The sequence below is a fragment of the Desmodus rotundus genome, chromosome 5, assembly GCF_022682495.2.
Source record: "Desmodus rotundus isolate HL8 chromosome 5, HLdesRot8A.1, whole genome shotgun sequence".
In the NCBI taxonomy this organism is placed as follows: Eukaryota; Metazoa; Chordata; class Mammalia; order Chiroptera; family Phyllostomidae; genus Desmodus; species Desmodus rotundus.
The window spans coordinates 43,857,318-43,865,887 of record NC_071391.1 but is presented as its reverse complement, the minus strand read 5'-3'; the positions used below and the strand labels follow the sequence as shown (position 1 = coordinate 43,865,887).

General features: G+C 41.5%; 1 pseudogene; it reads right to left on the bottom strand.

Annotated features, from left to right (window-relative positions):
- Window positions 1–308: 308 nt before the first annotated feature.
- Window positions 309–1,154, bottom strand: LOC123478111 (olfactory receptor 52H1-like; annotated as a pseudogene).
- Window positions 1,155–8,570: the final 7,416 nt, after the last annotated feature.

The window sequence follows — 8,570 nt, the reverse complement described above, 5'->3', positions numbered from 1 at the left end:
AGCTGACCTCCTGGGGCACTGCTAAAGATTACTGCCTGTGGACAACTGGAGGCATCCGGGCCTTTGTGTTCCAGGGGGAGACAGACAACTACCGCCCCAGCTAACACTTAAGTGCACAGGACAGGAATGTTGCAGCTTCTTTCACCTAATCCTCCCTGAATTTCAAAGCCCTCACCGCACCTTGTTTATTCCCTGGTATAAAAACGTTGGCCTAAAGAGAAGACAAGATGGTCTGTTAGGGTATGAACCCACCGTCTTCTCAGATCACCAGCCATCTGAATAAAGTGCCCATAAAGATTCGATTGTTGTCATTGCTTATTGGGTTTGGTAGTGACAGGCAGCCTGAATGCCGATGTCTTCTCCGGTTTCATAAGGACCAAGAACATGGCTGGTTTGTAGAATATGAGAATGACACTAACATGAGACCCACAGGCGCTGAGGCCTTTCTGGCTGGCATCTCTGGATGGAAGGCAGAAAACAGCATGAAGAATCAGAGTGTAGGAAATACCAATGAGGATCAGGTCTGAGAAAATAGTCACTACAGGCACGGCAAAGCCATTGCAGGTATTGATGGAGATATTAGCACAGGAGATCTGGGACACACCTATGTGCTCACAGTACATGTGAGGGATGGTTCTTGTCCTGCAGAAGGGCAAATGCTTCACCAAGAAAACAATAGGCAAAATGACACTGAAACTCCAACCAACAATGCCCACCATGACCTTGACAATTGTTCTAGGTGTCAAGACACTGCTGTATCTGAAGAGGGAGCAAATGGCCACATAGTGATCAAATGCCATACCCAATAAGATGGCTGAATTGAGTCCAGAAAAAATCTGAAGTGGAGACAGAATAACTGGGTGAGGTAGCCAGGAAATGTGATTTCTGGAGCTTTCAACCATAATATGCCACGAATTTTGTGATATTCTTGACATATATGTGGGCACAATATGAGTTCTGCAGAGGCCAACCTTGAGAGGAAGAAAAACATGGGTTCGTGGAGGCTGTGGTCCATAGTGATGAGGTAGAGAAGAACGCCATTACCTGCAAGGGCCCTAAAGAATTCTGACCTAGATACGAAACTGCTCCAGTGCTGGAACCCTAAATGAAATGAAGGAGTCTGGATTAAAAGTTGTCAAATTCAACGTGGCCATTATGTTGATTGTCATTCCATAAACACAAAATACCATATTTGATTCCTGAGACTAACTGTCCATAAATTCTGTCGGGGGGCTTTAACGCAGCCCCCCAGGTTCCACCACGGCGGAAGAAAAAGACTACCAAGACATGATCTGCTTGGCGAGGAAAGGTGGCCGCTTCTCTCAGGGGGAGAAGGGCCCCGAGCCTCTCTCTCCAGGGGCTTTTATTAGGTTCATTCGCATAGGAATACAGATAAAGCTCATCAATCATTGTCAGCCAGTAAGGGTTAAACAATACAAGATTTACAGAGAACTCTGAGGGCTTATTCTGAGTTACAGCCAATTAGTTAGAGGGCCATAAAACTTTAGGCGCCAGACTCATCTCAGGTCTGGACCCTTATCTCTTAAACTGAGGGTACAAATTAAGTAGGTTTCACAGGAATGTATGTATTTTTCTTAGGCCTGATTCCCCAGGGAATCCGCCCCTCCCAGCACAGGACTGCACTGCCCTCTGTTATTGCTTCAGGCTTAAGTCAGACAAGGGAAGCAAGGCAGCCAAGAGATTAGGAGACTTCTTGCCGACAGAATGAGGACTCAGGCTATTTCAAAGCCAAGGGGCGAGGGTCCATCACCCCCTTTTTCCACAGCCCCCCTAGTCCTTTCCTGCAGGCCTCTTTCATGACCAGAACCTGTCTTAGGTTGATCCTCCCTTGAGGATTCTTACCCGTCATTGGCTAACTGGCCAAGCTCAGGGCCAAGCAGGGTGAAGTGGGCAGAGGTGGTACACCTGCCAGGGAGACAAGCTTTGTCTCCTTAGTGGCTTATGGTCCCAACTCTGACTCAGCCTTAACCATGAGGGGTTACAGCCTCTGAAACCAGGCAGGGCAGTTCCCAACAAAATTCCTTTTAAGTTTTTTCCACAACTAGGATCCCTCCCTTCCTATCAAACCTAACAAACACTAGAAAAAAAATGCAATCTATCTCTTCTCGCCAGCTCTACAGCATTTTCCAAAAGGTGCCAAAACACCTCAATTATTCCCATCTATAGACATTACCTTCCCATAGCTGCATTGTTATTATGTGGAGACCACGTCCCAGCAGATCTATGACCTGGGAGCATATTGGTCTTTTGTTGTCAATTAAAATTCCAAATTGTCTTATTTTCACCAAATAACTCAGTCTGAGATTTTTCAAGGATGTCAATATTAAATATTCTACCTGACACAAGTCTCAAGAATATCTAACAGAGATATTCATTTAAAGAAATAACAGGGGCCATGTGTGAATTAACAAATTGGCATTTTTTAAAATGCCAGTGTACCATTACCACTCACGTAAGTCAATATACTACTCCCTAGAATTTACCCCACCTCCTCAATATCTGGAAGACAATCTGTGATTATTCTTCTGTCAACTCATCAACCATGCTCCAAGGCTCATTATCTTCTTCCAAACTGCCAACTTCCTGACCAGCTACCTCACTGCGTCCTCACAGTGTTCTCACACTGCTCGAACACGGTGAGCTGAGGGTTAACAGCAACCTTTCCTCCTCCTTCAGTCCCTATCTCTAATCTGCCAGCGCTATGATCCTTTTTTTTTTTTTCAAATACAGTTGTGTGCCTTTTCTCCCCATCCCTTTTTTTAAGTCCCTGTTTGATGTACCTACTCCTTTTCTACTTCCTCATCTACTCAAGTCATCTTAATCACTAATCGAAACCATAGAAAAAGAATTTTGGTTCTTTCAATACATTACAAACCCTCTTCCTTCTGATGCTGCCATATTGCTCTGCTTAAAATACGAAATTATCAAGACATTCATGATGTTGTTTAAAAGCATGTCATTGCACCTACTATGCCAACAGATTATTTTTATTTTCAGTTTTGCAGTCAACACTTTCCCTATGTAGAGAGATTCTACCTATGTGAATGAGTCTCACATTCTTCCCTAAAATGTATGCATAGAGGCCTCTCCCTATTTCTCCATCATTCCTACACCTCATTGCTTATATTATTGTCTTTTCTCAATACGCCTAAATTCCACTCCTTTCTCCTGATCCTTATAAGTGCTGAAACCTTCTCCAGGAATCCTCCAATTTTGTTAAACCATGCAGTCTACTGTTCTGCTTGTGAAATCACAGTTTTTAATCATTTTATCATACAATCCGATGGTTGTATTGAGTACATTTTTTTACTTATTTTCTTGAATTTTCTTTCCTGGATATGTGACCAATCCTGTTTTAATTATTGAGTATTCATTCCTCTTGAGAAAAAAAAAATCTGTCTTCATGTGTTTCTTTCAGAGTGGAAGAAGGCAAGATCAACACAGTTGTGGAGAACACATAAAAAGAAAGAAGGGAAGGGTACCCAGATAAGAAAGTGAGGTATGGGGGGAAATAAATTTAATTTCAGCCAGAAAAGATAGACACACCTAAGTAGCATAGCCTTTTAATCTCTTGGTTTTTGCGGGGAATGGGGAGACTGAAAAGTGGGGACCTAAAACCTAATGGAACTCCAGGGACTCCAGGCCCCAGTCAATAATGTTAGTATCTTAATAAATGTTCACATGAGCATTTCCTTGATCTAGAAATGAAATCACATATACATGGGATACGATTCAGGGTTTTAGACAGAGGAGAGAATCAGGAAGTGCTGGCCTGTATAAACAAGTAGTTTATAGAAACTCAAAAAATACCTTTTGAAAGAATAAATGAATTAAAGAAGGTAGGCTCCAGGTTCTGACTTGAAAGAATGGTGTGATGATGACCTTTTAAATTCTGGATCCCAAGAGATGTTCATGTGACTGTTTGGGGAAAAGACAGTTGATTGGATAGGGACACTGGTGAGTTCCATGTGATATGGCTGTTGGACCAACATGACTATCAGGTCTTCAATGCCCTCCAGTTGTGATGCATTCAGTTCCCCAGCCCCAGCTCCTCCATCAGGTGAGGTTTTTGTCAGGTTTATTCTATTCTAGTTCACTGAATGGGACTTTCTAGTCTTTATTTGTAATTGCATTGAGATACTTCATGAACAGAAGAAATTCGATGACTTCTGAGAAAGAGTTAAATTAAACCTTTACATAAGCCGCTCCCTTACGTCATTGTGTGTTATGCTTAGCGTGTGACTGGAAATGTATCATTAATATCCAGCTGCTTATGGCAGAAACCTAAGTTATTCTTGACACCACTTTTCCCTCACATCCCATATTCTTTTCATTTTATTGATTTTGTTTATGTTCACCACCCCCACAAGAAAATACCAGACCTCAGTGTCTTAGGCCAGCCTTTCTTTGTGAGTTATCTTTCTAACCATGTAACAAATATATAATGCAAAACAAGCTTTACATCTGCAGAAAGAACTGAAGATACATTGTAATTTTGTGGTGCTAAGTACTCTTTCCATTTTATTGAATCAGATGTAAATATCAAGTCCAGAATACCTCAAAGGAAAATAGACAAGATGTTTTTTTAAAAAATTTTTTAAAGATTTTGTTTATATGTTTGTTTTTAGAGAGGGGGAGGGAGAAAGAGAAGGGCAAAACGTCAATCAGTTGCTTCTTGCACAACTCCAACCAGGGACTTGGCTGACAACCCAGGCCTGTGCCCTGACCTGCAATTGAACCGGCTGACCTTTTAGTTTGCAGGATGATGCTCAGCCCACTGAACCACACCAGTGAGGGCAATAGACCAGAGTTTTAAAAGTGGCTGTATGCTGACTACCTTGGTATAGCAACTGTAACAGATAAAAATGAGTAAACTAAAGCTTTGTTTCCCTAAAATTATACTTATTCAATATTATATTATATTATATTATATTATTATATTTTGACTCTGGCTGTGTGAGTGAGTTCTTGCAGATCTCTGAGATCCTTACAAGAAACTGACTTTCTCTCCTTTCAGCAAGTTAAAGTTGGAATTTCATGGCAAAAAAAAATGAGAAGGGGCAAATAATGACACCAACCCCATTCATTTAGGTGATATGAAAGAAATCATTTAACATTTTAAAATAAAAACACATGACACACAAAATGCCATTTAAAAAAAAATCTAAGTAAAATAGCAACAGATTTAAAACATTTAAAAACTAAACTGTTGTAACCAAGAGGAGCCTACACAGACATTGTGACTAAAAAGACTGAGATTTCCTGGGACAGAAAAAGCACATTAGGTAGTGACCGTGGTGGAACAACCTAGCGCATATACTGAAAGCTACTGAATTGTATACTGCAAAAAAATCCCTTCTGTCTCAGTTACAAACAAATCAATCAACAAAATTAAATAAAGCTTGGCCCAGAAAGAGGAGACTGATTGATACTATCTCCTATCTTTTGAATGCTAGTCTTTAGTTTGAGCTCTGGTTCTTGTAGTCCAGTTTCCATATTAGCCCTCAACACAAATTCTCCAAAGCATCACCATCACTATTTATGTCCTTTGTCAAGTCCTTTCACATTCATTCTCTGTCGGCCCTCACAACAACTTCATATACATACAAACACACACAATCTTTTTAGTCTCTATTGCAGTGTGACTCTCTGTGAAGCCTGCCCTAATCATACCAAGCAGAATTATTCTCCTGGCTTCTGGACTCCACAGCACTCTGTACCCCTTGCTGTATTGTAATTACTGGTAAGTAGGTGCTTGTGGTAAGGGAACATGACTCCCTTATCCATTGACCTGAAATGCTGACCCAAACAACAGATATATCAAGGCTTGTCAAATTTTTTGAATGACTACATTCTTTCCTTTAGGATGATGATGCAGACCCCCGCCCACAGGGTCTGTGCTTTGTGACTGCAACGAACAAATTCACACGGACTGCAGAAGTCCTGTGGAGAAAAAGAGACGGCATGGTCACTCTCTAAGGGCCCCGACCCCTGCCTGGACAGGCTTTTATTGCTTTTCTGGGTATATTACATCAAGGATGGTCCTCATTTACCATGCAGAGGTTCACTTTAGGTGGTCACATTTTACAGATAACAAAGGAGAGGAAGTTGCTAATTACTACAAAGAAAAAGGATATTTGCAAATGCAAAGGAAAAAGTGGTTGAACTGGTTACACTCGTCCTTGGGAGGTTTAGCACAGATTTTAGGAAGTTACTTTAAAGATATGCAGTAAACATTTGCTGCCTCTATAAAGGGTGAGGGAGTTTTAGCAAAAGCAAGTCTCATAGCAGCCTAGGTACAATGCAGGCCTGATTCCCCACAGGAGAACCTATCCATGGGCTTGGGTCCTGTGTGCCAAGTGGCTCCTCACTGGATTTTCCAAGTCAGGAGCTGGGCTACATTCCCCATGCCATGTGGAACGGTTCCCTATAGGATGACATACAATATAATAGATTTTAGGGTCAGTGAAAGGGTGAAGAGAAAGCACTGAGGTAAAAAAGAAATAGGGGTTTGAAAACAGACATTGGATCAGTAGTGAATGAAAGAAGCCTGAAAGGAAAATGCTGTAGGAAGGAAAATGGGAAGAAAGAAGAAAGAGTAGGATTGAATGTGTGCAAGAGAGCTAGTATTGGAATAGAAAATGCAAAAGCAAATTCAACGAAAACTTTCAGGCTAAGAGCCTCTGAGTTGGTGCTGACCACCTCCCTTAGATGCTCAGAGTGTCAAACAATAGATCTCTTCTATCTGGCTGTATGCCAACGCATATCCCTAAGTGCCTTAGGGTCTCAAACAGAAGCGTATTGGCCCAAGTGGTGGAGGAGGAATTTGCCGCTGAGGAAGGTAAAGAGAAACAGAGGGAGGGGAATCTCTGCTCCCAAAAGAGAGAGGAGAGGAGGGAATAAACACCATATAAAGTAAGACCCGAGATTCAATTTTAGATATTAAGGAAGTTAAGCTGTGTATGAAATACTTAACTAAGAAACTGTGAGTCTGAGAAGGTGGCATTGAGGAGGTAAGTCTGGGTCACATCTTTTCAGAATGGAGCGGAGGTTATAAATGTGGAGGAACACATGGGAAATGAGTACCAGATAAGTAGACAGCTCTATAGCAGTCTTCAAAGAGGAGTGGAATGCTGAAGAGAAAAAATTATCTACAGTGGCTGGCGTAAACTGTTTTCCTGGCAAGTAGGGTGGGAAAAGGGCAGTTTGGAGGGTCACTCCCCAGATGAGGATGGAAAGATTGTTGAGTAGGGATCCTTGGCTCCTAAGGAGGATACAAGAATCATAAATGACACAAAGCTTCTATCCTCAGACCCTGAGTAACAATAGAAATAAAAGTTATTCTACTGTATCTGGGGGACAACTTAGGAAAGACAAAGTTTCTGGATGGTGCATCAGGTGAAGGATTCAAAAACAGGTAGGAAAATTAATTCACTGGAATAGAAAGGATAGTTTTTCTGGTACTTTTTCTAAAGATGACAGAAGCAAAAACCAGTGGGCAAGGAAACTGGGCATATAAGGAGCGGAAGGTCTGAAAATGGGGGCTATGAGAGAGACAAAAAGCTCTTTGGGGGTGCTCACTAGTTTGGAGGTACAGCAACATCAATAGGTGCCTGATTGGAGTCAAAACAGAAGTCACATGGGTAAACGATAGAGAGAGACTGGGGACAAAGACTGCCTTGGAGGGTGATTATGCTGGAGAACTGAAACTGGAGGGGAAAGGTGTATGCAGGCGCTGGCGTGGCTGACAAAGGTGGGAAGGTATAGTGGAGGGTGAGCATGATGAGCGATGTTGTGGGAAGAGTGAGCACAACAAGTGGCACAAATGAGAGGAGAATGTGAGGACAGATGGTCTATGATTATAAACCTGTAATTTTCACCATGTGAGTACAGTCCTTGACCGTGCTAACTTACATGGCTGTGTGGGAGGGAACTTAACTAATCTATCAGTTTTGTTAAAAAAAACATTCACTAGATGTCAGCTCTATCCCAGACAACAAGTGCTGAGCCTTAGGGAGTCATAATATATCGGGGCTGAAAATATTTCAGTGTGATAAATCCTAGAGAGAGAAATAAATTACTGCAGGGGAATATAGGCATAATCCAGCTCTGGGAACTGAGGGAGGTCTTTCTGAGTGAGAAACTGGCTAGGTTAGAGGGAAGGATGGAGATAAAGGAAATGGACTGTATAAAAGACCACAGAGGAAGAACAAATTCAGAGACACACAGTTTGTCCAGTATTGGTAAAGCAAGCAGATCACATGTGTATATGAATATACTAGGCAGTGGGAAATTATTCTCTATTGTCAAGTAAGTACCATTCTCAAAATTAGCTTTTGGAAATATAATTTATATGGGTTTGGGCAAAAGGAGGTTTACAATTGTGAGTACGTGAAACACAGAGTTTATTATTGTATTATTATTTACTAATTATTATAACCCTACTTTCTACCCACCATATATGGAGACTGGTTTAGAGACTAGAAGGACTGCAGGTCAGGAAATCAGTTGGGAGGTCTTTGGATAAGTGAATCTGAAGCTTGAAAAGC